General features: G+C 47.7%; 1 protein-coding gene across 1 annotated transcript in view; it reads right to left on the bottom strand.

The window, feature by feature from the left end:
- The window catches only part of ATF6 (activating transcription factor 6), a 334,814-nt gene that overhangs the window by 230,834 nt on the left and 82,169 nt on the right, over positions 1–21,811 (bottom strand). The window lies entirely within an intron of this gene.

The raw sequence follows: 21,811 nt of genomic DNA, 5'->3' as shown, positions 1-21,811 counted from the left end.
GGGGTATGGGCTCTGGGCTGGGGGTGCGGTCTCTGGGGTAGGCCCAGGGATGAGGGGTTTGGGGTGCAGGAGGAGGCTCCAGGTTTGGGGGAGGCTCAGTGCTGGAACAGGGGTTTGGGGCTCGGGGTTGGCGGCTCCCAGTCAGCGCCACAGCGGGGCGGGGGGGGGAAGGGAAGGCAGGCTTCCTGCCGGTCCTGACTCCATGCTGTATGCAGGTCCACCTCCTAGGAGAAGGTGCAGCAGGTGGCTCTACGCGTTGCTCTCGCCTGCAGACACCACCGCCACAGCTCCCATTGGCCACGGTTCCCAGCCAATGGGAGTGCGGAGCCAGTTCTTGGGGCGGGGGCAACGCGCAGAGCCCCGTGGCACACCCCACCCCTACCCCCGCCTAGGAGCCAGACCTGCTGGCTGCTTCCCGGGCACAGCACGGAGCCAGGACAGGTAGGGACTAACCTACCTTAGCTCCGCAGAACCGCTGACTGGACTGTTAACGGCCTGGTTGGCAGTGCTGATCGGAGCCACCAGGGTCCCTTTTTGACCGGGCTTTCCAGTCGAAAACCGGACAACTGGTCACCCTAGCAGGCGGGCTTACAAGAACATGTCTAAATGGGAAAAACAAAACAAACTCCCTCATCTGCCCCTTTCTGCATGCAACACACCTATTCCTAGGACATCGAGTTTATCACAGGCTAAGGATGAGAATTTTCTTGCAAGCCTATTAAAATTTAAAACAACTCTCACTGACATATCCCATTAATAACTTTGACTCAAGATCAGAAAACAACCTTCCTTGTGTAAAAATTGAGCCTTGATGCAACACACTTTATTAATACAACCCCCAATTGTCTGTAAATTTCTTTGTTACTTCACCTCAAAACATTATACACTACACTCACTACTCAATAAAGCATGTAACAGGGAGAAGGGAAGAGGTATGGTTCATGAATGTTGTTCAGACAGAAGTTTCAAGGGTTTTCAGTAAACTGTTGAGCTTGGTGTCAGAACTGATGATGCCTTAGTGCAGTTTGTGATTTCAATAGGCTTTAATTGTGTGTATAATGGTGTCTTGTTTGGAATGAATTGCACTTAGCAACCTCAACTATCAGTTAAAGAATTTTTTCTTTTTCTTTAATAAGATCTTGTTGACAAAGAGGCCTATAGATGGTCAAATAACGATTCATATCGTTTACTAATACCTCAGAAATTACCAAGAGTTTTATATGATTAAAAAGGACAGTAAAACAGATACACCATCTTAAATGCCTGGTTCACCCTTAACATTTTATACATGACAAACCTCTCACTTCTTCATGTCCGTTTACAAACCACTGCACACCACGTTAGAGAGGCATAAAGAGGATGGGGCAGAACATGGGGGCATTTGGGACAGAGGGATTGAGGGGACATAAAGGGCACCATGTCACCACTTCCCCTTCCTCCATTTCTTATGGGACCCTTCCTATCCTGCACTTCCACCCCCTGAATCCCACACCTAGGCCCAGTTTCATACGTTTAATGTTTTATGGGCATTCATTTTCAAAAGACACATCTGGAACAGAGAATAGTGTTCTCAGGCTCCTCCAGAACACACGGTTCACACTCAGCCAGGTTGCCTCTCATGCCTCTACATGGTGCAGCTCCCTGACCCCTCTTTCCTCCAGCCCATATTCTTTCCACCACCACCTGCAGTACTTCAGTGTTCTGCAAGAGAAACCCACTCTCATGCGCCTCAAGGCTCAATGGGCTCTCTTCTACCAACTCTCAGGTCTGGTCACTGGAAGAACATACTGCCCCCAGCCAGCCCCTCACCCCACACTGTCTCTTGGCTTCCCCAATGCCACCAACCCCTCCATTCTTCCTTTCACAAGACTACTCTTGCAGTTCTCTGAAGGTATGCAGGAATGGTCCCCACTCACATGAACCTCAGGAATGGGAATCCGCTCCTGTAGGCTGCAAAGGGTCCACAACAGGGGCACAGAGGCAGTGAGACAGCACGGCAATGGGCTCCCAGGACTACCAGCTCTGCTGCCTACCACTCCAGCTGCCTAGTAGCCTCTCCAAGGCTGCGGAGGGAAGAGTGAAGGTAGACTCATATACTCTTTCCTTACCCTTTCCTCTGAATTTCCCCAAGTATGCAAAGAGCACCAGTGCTCATATTTCTAAAGGCTGATACCTCAGTAGAGGTAAGGGATAAGATTTTTCAAGAGCATAAGTCCTACTGTATACCTTCTTTCAGATGACAGCATCTTTTCAGCATCTTTGCATGCTGGGTACCTAATGATCATTATTCAGTGAATCTGCATTCACTTTTAAACTTTAGTACAATGCACATAGTTCAAAACATTATCCTGTGCTTGAATGTCACCACACAGCTGTATGCGTGTGAATTCTGAACAATAAAGCTATTGGCTGCGTTGAGAAAAACACTGCTGTGAAATTTCAAATCAGGAGTGACCTCAAACTGACTCACACTGAGAAAGAGGTATCCTACAACTGTGAACATTTCAGAAAATATTAAAAGATATTTTCTTTTTCCTCACCCACCTTCTCTTTCTAACATAATTCTTCTGCCGAACTACAGTGAGCACTGAAGTTTTCAGAGAAACTGCCTACTCCAATCAAAAGCTAGAGGGAGTGGAAAACACATATAACGGAGTCTATTACTTGTACAGACTTAACACTGGAGCTGCAACTTACACCTCCGTAATAGGGACAAAATGCATAAGTGACGACATGAATTATATATGAAGCAGTGCTTTGTGCAATACAAAATGACGTGGAGCCCACATATGGAGACTCCCAACCACTATGGAGTATTTGCACAGTGGCGTTTACTTTCATCTACAACCTAAACACTCACTCTGCTGTAGCAAAGCAGAGGTTTACTTATCTTTCACTGGAGGTTCTTCAAGATGTTTGGTCCCTATCTGTATTCCACCCATGAGTATGCATGCGCACCGAGTTCAGAGATTTTTAGCATGCACAGTGGCTTGCCATGTGCTCTGATCCAAGCGTATAAAGAGCAGTGTAGATCAACACCTCTCCAGTTCCTTCTCTTACCGCAAATCCACAGAGAATCTGAAGCAGAGGGAAAGGAGGGCAGGCAGTGGAATATAGATAGGGATACAGGAATACAGATAGGCTCCCTTTGAACCCTTGTCTACAGCTACTCTGGAGCAGTACAAGGAAGTTTCCTGTTCACCTCTGAGGTGAAAAGGTCCAAAGACAGCATTCTGAATCACTGAATTGTGAATCTCCCATTCATGGTCCACAGAAAAATGCCTGCTGAGACTATCAGCTAGTGAGGTCTGCACACCTGGTAAATATGTTGCTGAAAGGGTTATGTGATAGCTGACACACCAATTCCAAAGGTTGAATGACTACACAAAGAGGGAGCGATGTCATCCCCACCTCCCCCATCCCCCACATGTTTATATAAGAACATAAGAACGGCCATACGGGGTCAGACCAAAGGTCCATCTAGCCAAATATCCTGTCTTCCAACAGTGGCCAATGCCAGGTGCTCCAGAGGGACTGAACAGAACAGGTAATCGTCAAGTGATCCATCCCGTCGCCCATTCCAGCTTCTGGCAAACAGAGGGTATGGACACCATCCCTGCCCATCATGGACCTATCCTCAGTGAAGTTACCTAGTTCTTTTTTTTTTTTTATCCCTGTTATAGTCTTGGCCTTCACAAAATCCTCTGGCAAGGAGTTCCACAGGTTGACTGTGCACTGTGTGAAAATATACTCCCCTTTGTTTGTTTTAAACCTGCTGCCTATTAATTTCATTTGGTGATCCCTAGTTCTTGTGGTATGAGGAGTAAATAACACTTCCTTATTTACTTTCTCCACACCAGCCATGATTTTATAGACCTCTATCATACTCCCCCCTTCGCTGTCTCTTTTCCAAGCTGAAAAGTCCCAGTCTTATTAATCTCTCCTCGTATGGAAGCTGTTCCATACCCCTTATCATTTTTGTTGCACTTTTCTGAACCTTTTACATTGTTTGATTTTTTGACTGTCACTGCACATTGAGTGGATGTTTTCAGAGAACTAGCCATAATGACTCCAAGATCTCTTTCTTGAGTGGTAACAGCTAATTTAGATCCCATCATTTTAAATGTATAGTTGGGATTATGTTTTCCAGTGTGCTTTACTCTGCATTTATCAACATTGAATTTCATCTGTCCTTTTGTCGCCCAGTCACCCAGTGTTGTGAGATCCTTCTGTAACTTTTTGCTTTCTGCTTGGGACTTAACTATCTTGAGTAGTTTTGTGTCATCTGCAAATTTTGCCACCTCACTGTTTACCCCCTTTTCCAGATCATTTATGAATACATTGAATAGGACTGGTCCCAGTACAGACCCCTGGAGGACACCACTATTTACCTCTCTCTATTCTGAAAACGGACCATTTATTCCTACCCTTTGTTTCCTATCTTTTAACCAGTTACCAATCCATAAGAGCATCTTCACTCTTATCCTATGACCGCTTACTTTGCTCAAGAGCCTTTGGTGAGGGACCTTGTCAAAGGCTTTCTGAAAATCTAAGTACACTATATCCACTGGATCCCCTTGGTCCATATGCTTGTTGACCCCTTCAAAGAATACTAGTAGATTGGTGAGGCATGATTTCCCTTTACTAACACCATGCTGACTCTTCCTCAACAAATTATGTTCATCTCTATGTCTGACAATTCTGTTCTTTATTATAGTTTCAATCAATTTGCCCGGTACTGAAGTCAAGCTTACAGGCCTGTAATTGCCAGGATCGCCTCTGGAGCCCTTTTTAAAAATTGGTGTCACATTAGCTATCCTCCAGTCATCTGGTACAGAAGCTGATTTAAATGATAGGTTACAGACTACAGTTAGTAGTACTGCAATTTCACATTTGAGTTCCTTCAGAACTGTTGCATGAATACCATCTGGTCCTGGTGACTTATTGCTGTTTAATTTATCAGTTTGTTCCACAACCTCATATAATGATACCTCAATCTGGGACAGTTCCTCAGATTTGTCACCTAAAAAGAATGGCTCAAGTTGGGAATTTCCCTCACATCCACAACCATGAAGACTGATGCAAAGAATTAATTTAGTTTCTCCACAATGGCCTTAACGTCCTTGAGTGTTCCTTTAGCATCTCAATCATCCAGTGGCCCCACTAGTTATTTAGCAGGCTTCCTGCTTCTGATGTACTTAAAAAAAAATCTGCTATTACTTTTGAGTCTTTGGGTAGCTGTTCTTCAAATTCTTTTTTGGCCTCCCTAATTATATTTTTACATTACACTTGCCAAAGTTTATGCTCCTTTCTATTTTCCTCACTAGGATTTAACTTCCACTTTTTAAAGGATGCCTTTTTGTCTCTCAGTGCTTCTACTTTGTTGTTTAGCCACGGTGGCACTTTTTTTATTCTCTATGTTTTTTAATTTGGGGTATACATTTAAGTTGAGCTTCTATTATGGTGTGTGACAAAGTTCCTCCTCTACCTTGGTGGGTCTTGCGCTTATTGGCGGATTTGCTCGCCTTAGAGCTTCACGGCAGCCCTCAGTTTGGCCGTTTTCGTGAACCCACAGTCCAGGTCAACTCCTCCTGTGTCTGACCAGGAGTTGGGAGGTTTGGCGGGAACCCGGGCCCGCCCTCTACTCCGGGTTCCAGCCCAGGGCCCTGTGGAAAGCAGCTGTCTAGAGTGTCTCCTGGAACAGCTGTGCGACAGCTACAACTCCTCATGGCCTCCTCCCAACACTTTCTTTATCCTCACCATAGGACCTTCCTCCTGGTGTCTGATAATGCTTGTACTCCTCAGTCCTCTAACAGTATGCATTCTCACTCTCAGCTCCCAGCACCTCTTGCTCCCAGCTCCTTACACGCACACCACAAACTGAAGTGAGCTCCTTTTTAAACCCAGGTGCCCTGATTAGCCTGCCTTAATTGCTTCTAGCAGCTTCTTGATTGGTTGCAGGTGTTCTAATCAGCCTGTCTGTCTTGTCTCCAGAAGGTTCCTGATTGTTCTGGAACCTTCCCTGTTACCTTACCCATGGAAAAGGGACCTACTTAACCTGGGGCTAATATATCTGCCTTCTATTACTCTCCTATAGCCATCCGGCCCGACCCTGTCACAGGTGTCTTTAAAAATTTTCCATGCAGCTTGCAAGGATTTCATTTTTTGCACTGTACCTTTTGATTTCTATTTAACTAACTTCCTCATTTTTGTGTAGTCCCCCTTTCTGAAATTAAATGCTACAGTATTGGGCTTCTGTGGTGTTTTCCCCACTACAGGGATGTTAAATTTAATTATATTATGGTCACTATTACCACGTGGTCCAACTATATTCACCTCTTGGACCAGATCCTGTGCTCCACTTAGGACTAAATCAAGAATTGTCTCTCCCCTTGTGGGTTCCAGGACTAACTGCTCCAAGAAGCAGTCATTTAAGGTGTCAAGAAACTTTATCTCTGCATCCCATCCTGAGGTGACATGTACCCAGTCAATGTGGGGATAGTTGAAATCTCCCATTATACTTAAGTTTTTTAATTTTTATAGCCTCTCTAATCTCCCTGAGCATTTCACAGTCACTATCACCATATAGAAGACAGTTATCCACTGGTCCAACACTATTTGGATACGGATGAGCGGGAGGAAGGCTTTGCAGGGCCGAAGGAATGCTCTCAGTTCTAGTAAATATGCATCCTGGACTCTTAAGGGGTCCAGATGCCTTGTGCAGCATGATCATCCATATGAGCACCCCAACCTGAGAGAAAAGCATTGGTAATGATGGTTGCCTCGGGAGGGATCCCCATGCAAAAGTTCTCCAGTTTTGTCCACCAGATAAGAGTCCAGACCCTTGGATGGAATTGTCACTTTGGCACTGATGTTGCCCTTTCTGGTGAATAGATAGACAAGCCAAGTTTCCTGACAATGGAGATGGAGCCTGGCAAATGGCATCAGATGTGTGTATGAGGCCACATGGCTGAGGGGAGGCAGGCATGATCTGACTGAAGTCTGGGGCCTGAGGGTGACCTGGTTTATGAGACCACGCATAGCATGGAATCTCTCGAGAGATAGATAAGCTGTGTGCTGTGGTCAAGTCCAAGGTCACTCATATGAAGAATGTGGACCTTGTGGGGATCAACAAGGACTTCTCGTGATTGAAACAAATTCCTAGAGAAGGAAGCAAGCAAAGAAGGAAACAGGTTGCCAAATGGACTTGCTCGTATGATACGCCCGTTAGGAGCCTGTTGTCGAGGTATGGGAAGACGGTGAACCCATTTCTTCTCATCCAAGCTGCCACCACTGAAAAAAGCTTTTGTAAACATTCTGGGTGCTGTAGCTAGCCTTAATGGAAGGACCCTGAATTGGCAATGGTCTTGACCGAAGAGGAACCTGAGGAACTGATACGCCTTCTCTCCAATCCCATTAATACCACAGGTTCTATGGAAAATCTATCATGACAGAGCTTGAGTCATCCTTATTATGCCCAGCTGGCCAAGCCGGTTCTGATTCACGGATCTACTGAAGCTCTCAGCTCGTCTGCCCATAAGCATCTACTTGTGGTATGGGTAAATGTTTATGTGAAAGTATATGTCTTTCATGTGGAGAGCTGCAAACCATGTGCCCTCCTGTAGGGAGGGAATTATTGATGCAAATATAATCATGTGGAATTTTAATTTTTGGATGAACATATTTAGTTGCTGTAGGTCCAGAATGGGCCTCCATACCCCATTCTGTCTGGGAATTAAGAATTATGGGGAGTAGAATCCTTTTCCCTGATGGGGAGATGGAGTCCACTTCTTGACAGACAATTTCCTTGTGAGATTGGTCACCTAAAAGGAACCAAGAAGGGGGTTTGTGGGTAGGAGTTGACAGAAACTTGATCAGATAGCCGCAATGAATAATTTCCAGTCCCCATTTGTCAACTGTTAGGGCCCTCCAGTTCCAGGCAAACTGGGTAAGGCAGCCTCCAAAAAACTGAAGAGTGTGTGTGTGTGGGCAGGGAAGGAATGATGTGGCATCAGTAAAGGGACACAATTCTGAACAGCCCATCAAAAGAAATTCTTTGATTGAGGGTTACAGTGAGGTGTGGAAATGGATGTCACAGGTGCTGTGTGTCTGGGCTTGTGCACCCTCTGTTATTTACAGAGACATTGGTGGTAAAAAGGCTGAGGAGGTGGTCTTGCTCTGTATCCCTGCCTGTGATGCTTTCTCTTAGGGGCAGGAGTATACATGTATAGTGAGCAAAGAGTTGTACTCAAGTATTTGAGGCGGTGGACAGACTCAGCCGTCTTCTTATGGAACAGATTAACTGTACTGAAGGGCAGACCCCGCATGGTATTCTGCACCTCCCTAGAGAAACCCGAGGACTGTAACCAGGAATCTCTCCTCATAAGAATGACTGTAGCCATCCCTCTGGATGCAGTGTCTGCAACATCTTCTGCAGCTTGGAAGGAATTCTTAGCCACTAGTTTGCCCTCATCAATTAAGGACTGGAAGTGGGCTCCATTTTCCTGAGATAGCTTGTCTTTGAATTCTAAAAACTTTGTATAAATGGTGAAATCATATTTAGCTCAAAAAGCCTGGTAATTTGAAATCCTGAATTGGAGAGAGGTGGAGGAGAAGTCCTTTGCTCCTTGGGGATTGAGCCATTTGGCACCCTTGTCTGAGGGAGTAGTTGTTGGATGTTGCAGCCTGGATCTCTCAATAACCACTTGTACCACCAAGGAGTTAGGCACGGGGTGCAAGACTAGAAACTCTTCCCCCCCTGGATGGAACAAAGCAGTGCTTCTCGGCGCTCTCTGTGGTGGGAGCACAAGAAGCAGCAGTGCGCCACACTATTTGTATTGGATTCATGATGGCCTCATTGATTGGGAGGGCCTCTCAACTGGGACCAGAGGGCTGCAAAATGTCCAGCAATCTGTGCTGAGGCGCCTGAACTTCTTCAAGCTGGGTGACGAAGTAGGACTGTTCTTAATGTTTTCTCTGAATATTGACTACTGTGTGAGTGCCTCAGTTTCCCCTATGCATTTCTTAAATATCTAGGTGGTGGGATAAGGGTGTATGATTGCTGCAGAGCCCTAGAGGCCCAGTGTGAGGCTGTCTGCACAGAGAATGGCCAACACCCTGTCTCCTGGCAACTGATGGCCTAGGCCCCTCCCCTGCAAGGTGACAACTGAAGGTGTTAGAGAACAAAAAGATCAGGTGGCCTCCTGGCCCGGGAAAGAGACAAAGGCCAGAGGAGGGGCTGGAGGGAGTTTCAGTTTGGAACTGGCTGGGGAGACCGAGGGAGGCCCAGAACCTAGGTCTGGGCTCCCCACCCCCAAGATGGACCTACTGAGGGGTCCTGTTTTCTGTACCTACAAGCTCTGGTTAAGACTGTGTTCCTGTTGTCTAATAAATGTTTTATTGTTCTGTTTTAATGGCTGGCTGAGAGTCACGTCTGACTGTGGAGTTGGGGTGCAGGGCCCTCTGGCTTCCCCAGGAGACCTGCCCGGGCAGACTCACTGCGGGAAGCGCACAGTGTGGAAGAGGATGCTGAATGCTCCAAGGTCAGACCAAGGAAGGTCGAAGCTGTGTAAGCTTCTTGCCCTGGAGACAGTATGCTCAGAGAGAGGAGGCATGCTCCCGCAGAGTCCTGACTGGCTTCGTAGGGAGTAGTTCCAGACCATCGCCTGGTGACTCCATGACAAGCTGTATCTGCAGCTTGGATGCCACCCTGTGCAGCAGTTCCTGATATTGCCTTCTCATCCAGAGAAGATGATGAAATTGCTTCCAGAACTGTTGGATCTGGTTTACCTTCATCCACTGAATATTCTGACACGACCGGTTGCAGTTGGCCAGGAGATGGTAAATGAGGCACATGCACCGATCCCACGTGCTTAGGGTAGGGATCCCAAGTGCCCCAGTAGTACCAGTACAAGGGATCAATTGGTAGGGGAGGACCCCAGGGCACTGGGTATCACCTGTCTCTTGACAAGTCATGTCTGGTCCAAGGACAGAACCTTGATCTCCTAGGGCTCCTATCCCAAGCCATCTTTGTTTGGTAAGACAGAGACTCCTGCGTTGTTGGAAACTCAGGAGAAAAAGCTGGGTCCCAAACCACCAGTAGAACCGACAGTACTCAGGCCTGCAGACAGGAGAGCAGAGCAGCTCTGCATCCTCAAACCAGCTTCCTCTTCAAAAGTAACTATGTCTCTGAATAAGGATGGACCCAAGAGGTGGGGTGAGTGAACCTACAGGAGAATAATAATGTTCTCTAGGGGAAGCAGGTCTCTGATCGCCCTGGGATGCAGTGAGTCCACTGGCGGAGCCATCAAATCTGGTGCTTTCCTAATCACAGTGGAAGCTGGATCCCTCCGGGACCGCAACACTATTAGCACCAAGTCTGGATGTCAAAGGGAGCTTCAGTGGAAGTTTGTCCTGTGTTTTAGATGTTGGAACTGATATCAGAACTGACAGATCTGTGACCCTTCACAACATTTTCTCTTGCCAAGGAGCTTTACTTGGACCTAAATCTTTAGGACTTGTTTGTGAGGGCACTTTGAAGGGGTCAGAGAGGGAACTTTTCTCTTCAGGGCAGGCATGAACAAAGGTAGTTTGCTTCTATGTTTATGAGAGTGTTCCCTGCTCTTCTGAGAAGCTTTATCCTGAGATTTGCAAGTCTTACCTTCCATTCCTAAATGCGTGCTCAGAGGGGTGCTGCCTGCTAGATGAGGCTGATGTACAGAGGAGTTTTTCCCCACAGCCTAGATCTGACTAGGGTCTTTTTAAGTCTTAGCTCCTGACCCTCACAACTCTGGGAGTGGGAGTGTGGTAACTTAAATAACCTCTCCTTTATTTAAAGGCCAATGTTGTCACAAGAACAAATAGATATAAGCTGGCAATCAATAAGTTTAGGCTTGAAATTAGACAAAAGTTTCTAACCATCAGAGGAGTGAAGTTCTGGAACAGCTTTTGAAAGGGAGTAGTCGGGGCAAAAAATCCTAGCTTGTTTCAAGACTGAGGTTAATAAGTTTATGGAGGAGATAGCATGATGAGAGTGCTCAAAATGGCATATGGCCCATCCATGACTGCTTTTAGCACATATCTCCAACAGCAAGAGATGGGACACTAGAAGGGGAGGGCTCTAAATTACTTCAGAGAATTCTTTCCAAAGTATCTGGCTGGTGGGTGTTGCCCACATGCTCAGGGTCTAACTGACTGCCATATTTTGAGTCAAGAAGGAATTTTCCCTCCAGTCAGATTGGCAGAGACTCTGAGAGTTTTTCACGTTCCTCTGCAGCACGGTGAATGGGTCTCTTGCCAGTTTGAACTAGAGTAAATGGTGGATTCTCTGTAACTTGAAGTCTTTAAATCAAGATTTGAGTACTTCAGGAATTCAGCCAGAGGTTACGGGCATATTATGGGAGTGGGCAGTTGAGGTTGTGTGGCCTGTGATGTGCAGTAGGTCAGACTAGATGATCATGATGGTCCCTTCTGATCTTAAACTCTCTGAGTCTTAGGCCATGTCTACACAAACAGCACTGCAGCATGACAGCTGTATTGATACAGCTGCGCTGCTTGCCGTGTGTGTGGTGAAGACACTCTCTGCTGACAGGACACAGCTCTCCCGTCAGCATAAAAAAAAAACACCTTCACAAGCGGCATAAGCGATGTCATTGGGAGCAGCTCTCCCTCCAATATGTTACCAGCGCTTATGTCAGTGTAACTTTTGTCGCTCAGGGGAGTGGAATATTCACACCCCAGAGAGACATAAGTTTTGCCAATATAAGTGGTAGCATAGACATAGCCTAAATGCTGCACTTGGCTGAGATGTGAGCCCTGCCTAGGCAGTAGAGACAGCACTGGTGTTCCTCACTCATAGAAAATGAGTGGGGTCAGGAAACAAAGTTCTTGAACCCCAGGACTCTGGGCATAATTCCAGCTTTCCTAGGGGGATCTCCCTGGGGTGGGGGAAAAACAACTAATACTACTTCATAATAAGTCTAAAAGATACAAATACTGAAAAGCTATTGACAATATATTTACAGAATGATGTAGTTCAACCAGCATCCATGGTCACAAAAGATTCCGACTCAGACCATGCAGTGGTAAGAAGGAATTGGAGAGGTGTCGGTCAGAGCACGAGAGCAACTGCCCATGCGTGATCCAATACACACTGCTTACTAAAAATCTCCAGACTCAGGTGCTTGGTGCGCATGCATACACGTGTGGAATACACAGTGGGACCATCACTCGAAGAAGAAAAAACAATTTCCTGCTAATTCACGGTAGCAGATATACTATTCACTACTGCAGTGGTCTCTGAACTGTGGGGTGCGCCTCCTTAGGAGGCGCAGAGGAACGTTGGGTGGGACGACAGAATCTGGGCCGGCCTCCACACGGGGCGGGAGGGAGCACCACCCAGCCCCGCTCTGCCCCCAATCTGCTCTGGCCACATCCCCATCCCCAACCAAGGCACTAGCTTCGGCTCCCACTGTCTAAAATCAATATTGATGCAGGCCACCCAGTGCAGGCTGACCTATTACAATGAGTGCCAGGAATGGCTAGACACCCAGGAATTCCCTTCCACTTTATCTTTCTACTGAACATCAAACAGGTTAAAAAAATAAGTTATGTTTGTGTAGTTGTCAATTTTTATTGTTATTCGAACACACACAGACCACAGACACTACATTGACAGCAACTTTTACTGTCAAATTCAGCACAGTCCCTAGGGTGAGAGATCATTTGCAGTGATGGGGGTGGGGGAGAGGAAGCACGGGGGTAGGGACAACCCTTCCATTCTGTTTTTTGCTCCTCGAACAGGAGCAGGTCTTATGCATTCCCTCTTCCTGGTCCTTCATATTTTCTTTTTAATGTCTTTCTACCAAAAGTGGATGCACTTGAAAAATTTCTACCAGACTGAGAGATATTACTGGTTCTGCCAGCATTCCTCATTTTAAGTAAAGGGGCTCTCTCTCAATCCTGTAGAATCCTGGTGGACAAGGCCCTGAGGCCCCAGCTGGAGGCTTTGTGGCCCTGCCACACCCCACCTCAGAAAAGGGCAGTAGAGAGGTCCTCCAAGTTGCCGAGAGCAGCTGTGTAGCAAGCAGCCAATCGGGGCCCAGCAGGTCAGTATAAGATAAGCTGCAGCACGTGAATAAGTTCAGTTCCTTCCTAGAGCTGAAGTAGAGTGGATGGTGCTCCAGGCTTGCTGCTGGGACTCCACAAGAACAAGGCTCTGAGGTAAGGATGAAGAATGTGCAGGAGCCACATGGAAGTGGCCCAGGGAATTATAGCAGCAATGCACTTTATTTCACAGAATCATAGAATATTAGGGTTGGAAGAGACCTCAGGAGGTCATCTAGTCCAATCCCCTGCTCAAAGCACAACCAACACCAACTAAATTATCGCAGCCAAGGCTTTGTCAAGCTGGACCTTAAAAACCTTTAAGGATGGAGATTTCACCATCTACCTAGGTAACCCATTCCAGTGCTTCACCACCCTCCTAATGAAATAGTGTTTCCTAAGGGTACGTCTGCAGTACGAAATTATTTCAAAATTATTCTATTCGAATTTTCAGAAGCTATTTTATACATTCGGTCTTGTGTCCCCCCACTAAAGCACGTGAATTCGGCAGACTGCATCCACAGTACCAAGGCTAGCATCGAATGTCAGAGTGGTGCACTGTGGGTTGCTATCCCTCAGTTCCCGCAGTCCCCGCCGCCCACTGGGTTAAGCTCCCAGTGCATGATGGGGCAAAAACATTCTCGCGGGTCTTTCTGGGTGTGTGTCATCAGAAAGTTACAGCAGAAAATCGTTTCGCGCCTTTTTGGCGTGCAAATGCCACACTGCTTTCAGCAGACGGTGCAACACTGATCTCCTGCTACTATGAATCCACCTCTCCAACTCCACTCTGCTCAGCCATTGTGAACCGAGAAGCACAGCTTCCGCCACCAACTCTGCTCTCCTGCCATTGCCATGCTTCCGAGCTTCTCCATGTTCTCTGTCCTGGGCTCCCACCTCCGTGAAAGCCACAGAAGACAACCGTTTTCCGCCGTTGTTCGGCTACCGTGAACCGAACGGCACAGCTTCCGCCGCCAACTCTGCTCTCCTACATTTCGCACCCTATTTCTAGGATTACCCATGCAGGTGCCATACCATGGAGCCCGATCAGATCTCCGCTGCAGTTTTGACCATTGTAAATACCTCGCGCATTACCCAGCAGTATGTGCAAAACGGCAAAACCGGGCGAGGAAGCGACAACAGTGCGATTACTATATTGATGAGGACATGCACACAGACGGCACGGCATGTGGCGATTGGGAGATCATGGTGGCTTTGGGCCAGGTTCATGCCGTGGAATGCTGGGCCCCGGAAACAAGCACAGACTGGTGGGACCGCATAGTGTTGCCAGTATGGGATGATTCCCAGGGGCTGCGAAACTTTCACATTCGTAGGGCCACTTTCATGGAACTTTGTGACTTGCTGTCCCCTGCCCAGAAGCACAAAGATACCAAGATGAGAGCAGCCCTCACAGTTGAGAAGCGAGTGGTCATAGCCCTGTGGAAGCTTGCAATGCCCGACAGCTACCGGTCAGTCAGGAATCAGTTTGGAGTGGGCAAATCTACTGTGGGGGCTGCTGTGCTGCAAGTAGCCAACGCAATCATTGACCAGCTGCTATCAAGGGTAGTGACTTTGGGAAACGTGTAGACCATTGTGGATGGCTTTAATGCGCTGGGGTTCCCTAACTGCGGTGGGGCGATAGACGGAACGCATATCCCTATCTTGGCCCCAGAACACCGGGGCTGCCAGTACGTAAACCGCAAGGGGTACTTTTCCATGGTGCTGCAAGCACTGGTGGATCCCAAGGGACGTTTCACCGACATCAAAGTGGGATGGCTGGGAAAGGTGCATGACGCTCGCATCTTCAGGAACTCTGGTCTGTTTGAACAGCTGAAGGAAGGAATTTACTTCCCAGACCAGAAAATTACTGTTGGGGATGTTGAAATGCCTATAGTTATCCTCGGGGACCCAGCCTAACCCTTAATGCCATGGCTCATGAAGCTGTACACAGGCACCCTGGACAGTAGTAAGGAGCAGTTCAACTACAGGCTGAGCAAGTGCAGAATGGTAGTAGAATGTGCGTTGGGATGTTTGAAAACGCGCTGACGCAGTTTACTAACTCGGTTAGATCTCAGCACAACCAATATTCCAATTGTAATTGCTGCTTGTTGTGCGCTCCAAATTATCTGTGAGAGTAAAGGGGAGATGTTTATGGTGGGATGGGAGGTTGAGGCAACTCGCCTGGTGGCCAGTTTCACACAGCCAGACAACAGGGCGATTAGAAGAGCGCAGCAGGGCGCGCTGCACATCAGAGAAGCTTTGAAAGCCAGTTTCATGACTGGCCAGGGTACAGTGTGAGAGTTGTGTTTGTTTCTCTTAAAGTTATATATATAAGGAAATAAAGTCACAATTGTTTAAAAACCGTTCTTTACTACTTGTTGCACAAAACATTAAGAGAAATCAGAAGCTAGATGGGGGAAGGGAAGTATTGGGTTAGGGGGATGGAGGAGGAGGAGGGAAGGACAAAGCCAGAAACCAAATCAAAATTTAGGATATGCCAGCTTTCTGCTGCTTGTGCAATCCTCTGGGGTTGAGTGTGTGGGTCCCCGTAGCCTCCGCCCCCGTGTTCTTGGGTGTCTGGGTGAGGAGGCTATGGAACTTGGGGAGGAGGGACGGCGGTTCTACAGGGGCTGCAGCGGCAGCCTGTGGTCTTGCTGCCTTTCCCGCATTAGATCCACCATACAGTGGAGCATGTCAGTTTGCTCCCCCATGAGCTTGACCATAGCATCCTGCCTGCTCTCATTGTGTGTGTCCCTCCCTCTTCGTATTCATGTAACGCTTTATGCGACTCCGCAATTGTTTGCCTCCACACATTCAACTGGGCCCTATCAGTGCGGAAGGACTGCATGAGCTCGGCAAACATCTCATCCCGAGTTCGTTTTTTCCGCCTTCTAATCTGGACCAGCCTCTGGGACAGAGTAGATAGGGGCTGCATTGAAACATTTGCACCTGCTGAGGGAGGAGAAAAAGGGAGGGTAGTATTTTAAAAGATACATTTTAGAGAATAAAGGGGACACTCTTTCTCAGCGAAACAGGTAATTCATAGTACACAGCACATGCTCTTTCTGTACAAGGTCGCATTTTGCCTCCGATACTGAAATGCCTGCCACTTTGGTGTGAGTAAGCCATCACATGCGCCCAGGCAACAGAATTCAGCTTGCAGGCAGCCTGAGGGCTCTCTGGGATGATCGCTTCACACAACGCCCCCCCCACCCCCTCCACACACACACACACACACCGCGGGGCTCCGATGAGGCTCTGAGCAGGGATGAGCCCTTGAAACTAAACACGAACAGCCCAGCACGGCTGGGTTTCCCCCCACCCCTCACTGCATGGCTCCGATCAAGCTCTCACTCACCAGAAGTGCTTTCTCCAGGGTCATGGTCTGGGAGCATGCTTTGGAAGTAGGAGGAAGCTATTGGCTCCAGCATTAAGAATAGTTCCTGGCTAGGAGGGAAAACGGATTCCCCACTTGCCACCTGTGCACTGTCCTCCTCCTCCTCCTCTTCGTCCTCCAAAAACTCATCCTCCTCGCTCCTTGCTACTCCCCCCTTGCAGGTGTCCACAGACAGTGGTGGGGTAGTGGTGGCGTCATCCCCCATAATTGCATGCAGCTCACGGTAGAAGCGGCATGTATGGGGCTGTGACCCAGAGCGCCCATTCGCCTCCCTGGCATTTTGGTACGCTTGCCTGAGCTCCTTGATTTATGTACGACACTGTTCTGTGTCCCTGGAGTAGCTGCTTTCTGTCATAGCCCTGGAGACTTCAGCATATGTATTTGCGTTCCTTTTTTTGGAACGTAGTTCTGCCATAACAGATTCGTCTCCCCAACATGCAATGAGATTCAGTACCTCCTGTTCGGACCATGCTGGAGCTCGTCTACGAATCCGGGACTGCGTGGTCTCTTGAAATGGTGGACTCTGCACGGTCGCCTGTGATGGTGGACTGCGCTGAGGGTTACCTGTGCTGATGGTGACCAAACAGGAAATTCAAAAGTTCCCGGGGCTTTTACTGCCTACCTGGCAAGTGCATCAGAGTTCAGAGTGTTGTCCAGAGCGGTCACAAGGGAACATTCTGGGATAGCTCCCGGAGGCCAATATCGTCGAATTGCATCCACAGTACCTGTAACTCAGAACTGCGATCTCGATTTTAGCGCGACTCCACTTCCGAGATGGAGTACAGAAATCGGAGTAAAGAGCCCTTTAAATCGAAAAAAATAGTTTGGTCGTGTGGACGGAACCAGTTTTATTTCGAGGTAACTCGGCTAATTCAAAAATAACCGCGTACTGTAGACCAAGCCTAATATCCAACCTAAACCTCCCCCACTGCAACTTGAGACCATTGCTTCTTGTTCTGTCATCTACCACCACTGAGAACAGCCTAGCTCCATCCTCTCTGGAACCCCGCTTCAGGTAGTTGAAGGCTATCAGATCCCCCCCTTCACTTCTCTTCTGCAGACTAAATAAGCCCAGTTCCCTCAGCCTCTCCTCGTAAGTCATGTGCCACAGCCCCCTAATCATTGTTGCTGCCCTCTGCTGGACTCTCTCCAATTTGCCCACATCCCTTCTGTAGTGGGGGGGGAGGGGGGGCGCAAAACTGGACACAATACTACAGGTGTGGCCTCACAGTGCCGAATAGAGAGGAATAATCACTTCCCTCGATCTGCTGACAATGCTCCTACTAATACAGCCCAATATGCCATTGGCCTTCTTGGCAAGATGGGCACACTGCTGACTCATATCCAGCTTCTCGTCCACTGTAATCCTCAGGTCCTTTTCTGCAGAACTGCTGCTTAACCAGTTGGTCCCCAGCCTGTAGTGGTGCATGGGATTCCTCCTTCCTAAGTGCAGGACTCTGCACTTGTCCTTGTTGAACCTCATCAGATTTCTTTTGGCCCAATCCTCCAATTTGTCTAGGTCACTCTGGACCCTATCACTACCCTCCAGCGTATCTACCTCTCCCCGCAGCTTAGTGTCATCTGCAAACTTGCTGAGGGTGCCATTAATTTAATTTGAGGGTGCAATTTAAAAGGACATTGTGGATGGCCGCTATGTATAGGGTCCCAGGGCAAGGACCTGGAGTAGAGGGTGGGCCTGGGTACCCAGCCACTGGTAAAATGGCCTAGATTTTGAGGCACCCCAGAAGGAGAACTGAACTGTAGTGGCCTAGCTTAAGAGCTGGGGCCAGAAAGGCCCCGGGAGGGCGAAGACACTGCCTGCAGCGAAGGAGCCCTGAGGTACTGCTCTGTTGCAGAGCAGGGACAAACTGAGAGACATCACAGAAGGCACTGAGAGAGGCCCCTGTGGGACTTGTATCCTGAAAGGGGTTTGTGTTGCTTTTATCGCACAGGCTGTGTATGAGTTTCCCAGAGGGCTGAGTCACCAAAGACCCACTACAAACAGAGAGAGAGTGCAGGCACACGCACTTGGCCAGGGGACACTTGTGAGAGATGAGTGCAACCCTGTTACACCTTCCAAGCAGAAGAATATTTTTATGTGCATTCTCTCTCCAGGGTGGAGATTTTTGGGGTAATTAAAAAACAAACCCACCAAAAAAAGCCATCCAAACACCCCAAACTGACATTCAAACTTAGAGACACAGCCAGAATTATTCCCAAACCCTCATAGCACAAAGGCAGCAATTACTTCAGTCCCACAAAAACATTTGTTCTTAGAACTTTTAAACTCTCAGAAGAGAGCAGTACCTTGTCTTGTAACCATTATTTTTCCAGTTCTATAGCGCATTTCACCCTGAAAGATCCAAAAGCAATTTATAAACTATGCAACCATTACCTAATTCATGGCTAACAGCTGCTGTGTTCCATGCTAAACGGCACATAGCAACTCCACATGCCAATTTAGGAGAGGAAGTAGAAAACCCTGTGCAACTGAAACTACACTGAGATTTAAGGAGGCAGAAAGTAATTAGCCAAACTGGAAGTGTTGTCAGGGCACCTGAATTAGCTTCCCTACTGCTATAGACAATGCCATGGGCTCTTCAATCACAAGTGGTCAGGAGCTCAGCTTTATGCAGTAATGGTGTGATCTCCTATATCACAACCCATTGCTTCCCAAAGTACCTATACTTTCTTTGGATATCTCCCATTCCTGCACTCATTAGCCCCAGTGCTTATCTTGTAATATCTGAAAGAATCACTGTCTGAAGAGGCAGGACTTAAGAATTTTAAAGGACTTGTTTTACTTCTCTATAACCCGCCTGGGTTTTATGTAGACTAGGTTATAATAAATCCATTCATTGTATTTTCAGTTGCTGGGTGAAAAGTGTAGTTTAAATTAATACAAAATTGCAGAAATCCACATAGTGGGCTCTATGTAAGACATCTATAAAGTTCCACAAAAGCCAGAAAATCCACCAATTGTTCTGTGTTTATAAAATAAAGCCCATGAGCATTTCCATGGCATATACTCACACTCACAGTCACAAAAGAACTACCTTCATTTGGTCAAACATTCAAGGCACAAAAACAAGTAGTGTAGGTCCAAATTTTATGTACCAGTGGAAAATGTGTATTTTCAGAGTTTTAAAAATCAGTGTAAATGAGGTGGTTTGAAGATCAATACAGGTTTTAAACCTTTCTCTGCAGTGTCTGAATCACAAATATAACTGATGTGCAGCAAACTGGGCTTAATATCAGAAATAAGCAAAACTGTCCTGTCCAGTTTCACTGCCGACACTGAGGGAAGTGAAGGCGAAGACAGATAGCATCAATACTGGCAAGTCATTTAGAGTTTAAAGCCCTTTCAGTTTTAACAATCTTGCTGGTGTCAGTAAACATTTTGTTTTCAAATATAGGATCATCTTGGCAGTATCCTTTTAAGAAAATCCAGATTTTTCTAATCTATCTCTCTTACATTAAGAGGGATTTTTCATGTACTGAACAGGAACATACACAGTATACAGCAACTGGAGGTCTACTGTAATGCTCCATCTGGGGAGCAGGAAGGAGTTCCACAAAGGACAGAGCCCTACTTTCCAAAGCCAGGTTTAGTGAACAGGGATGTAAGTACCAGAATCCGTCCCCCTCTCCCCCCAAAAACCAGCTTTGTTTTTTTCTCCATTATGCTAAAGACTTATTTATAACAGACCTGGGAGGGAGTGGAGTTCTTTCCCGATCCCTCACTCTGTGACCACTGGGTGTTCTACCAAAAGACCTTCACTTGCTCCCTTGGCTATCTACATTAATTTAAATTCCCAGCTTAAAAAGCAATAGCGCATATGCTTTATGTTCAACTGGACATTGTTTGGTCCACAGGCAACTAGTGAATCAAAGGGAATTCACAACATTCTCTCTGCAGCATTGCTTTCTTGTTATGATGGGAATTTTGTACATTAGATTATCAGAAAAGACTAAACAGTTTGGACTATAACTTACACATCCAGAAGCCTGGCCCTCCTGTAATGAGGAATGTGCCCATGACGGAGAAGGAAAACAAGAGGAACTCACAAGTTTAAGCCATGCCTACTGTGACTCTTTATGGGGAAGCACCCAAGAGCCAGACAAAAGTTCCATGATAATAGAACAAATACATTAGTATATGCTCATGGGAGGATTCTGCGCTACTGTGCATGCACAGAATGTATATCCCCTGAAGATTTCTTTGCTTCCCTGCAGAAAAATGACTTCCTCATGGGGAAGCAAAGGGAAGCCACAAGAGCGGTCATGTGCTCCTCCCCAGCAGTATGTTTTGGGTGCCCAGGGCAGGTGGCAGAGAGGTAGGGGCCTCTGGGGCAGGGGGCTGGGGAAGACCCAGCTGGTGGCTCCTACCCTGTGGGCTCAGCTGCTAGTCCTGGCTGGGCTGGGGAGGACGGGACTTCCTCTCTCCCGGCATGGCATCCAGAGCCGGGTCAGACCCACCCCTAGGTTTCTTCTCCCAGCTGCAGGAAACTCTGCAAACTGCCTCTTCTCTCTCTCCTCCCCCGCCCTGCTTCCTGCACCCATTGCTCTTCAGCTGTACAGGGAGCTGCTCCCCTATGCATGCAGACCCCCTCATACCCAGACCCTCCTGCCGAGCCTTACCTCCCCCGCACTCAGAACCCCCTGATGAGCCCCACTTCACCTGGACCACCCCAACAAGCCACCCACACACAGACCCCACCCCACCAAGCCCCAACCAGCTGCATGCGGAGTCCCACTCCCCCAGCATCTGGACCCCCCACTAAGCCCCAACATCCAGACCCCCTGCCAAGCTCTATCCCCCCCAACCCCCCCCCTCTTGCTTAGCCCCAACCACCTTCACCTGGACCCCCCTGCAGAGTCCCATTACTATTGCACCAAGAACCCCTCAACAAGCCCCTGTGCATCCAGATCCCCCACTGAGCTGCCCACACAGATTGCTCCGCACAGAACCCTCTCAACCCACATCTGGATACCCCACACTAAGCACCTCCACACTCGGATCCTGCCTTGCTCAGTCTGTCTGCCCACAGCTGGTGCACCTGGCAAAGAGGGGAAGAACCCTGGCGTGTTTCTGGGGCAGGCACAGTCCTTGCCCTGTGTCAGGGTTGTGTGCAGCCTCACTGCTGAGTCCGTGTACTGGGGGAAAGAGGGGTGGGACCTGCACAGTGATCTCCCACTTCTGTGCAGCCAGTGGCCTGTGCTCCCCAGTGTCATACTGGAACCTCCACATTTATTTGACAAATAAAATTTGCAGAATTTTAAAATATTGTGTGCAGAATTTTTAATTTTTTT

Source organism: Eretmochelys imbricata, chromosome 8 (genome assembly GCF_965152235.1).
Source record: "Eretmochelys imbricata isolate rEreImb1 chromosome 8, rEreImb1.hap1, whole genome shotgun sequence".
NCBI lineage: Eukaryota > Metazoa > Chordata > Testudines > Cheloniidae > Eretmochelys > Eretmochelys imbricata.
The sequence above is the reverse complement of the archived record's forward strand: the minus strand, read 5'-3'. Positions and strand labels throughout refer to the sequence as shown.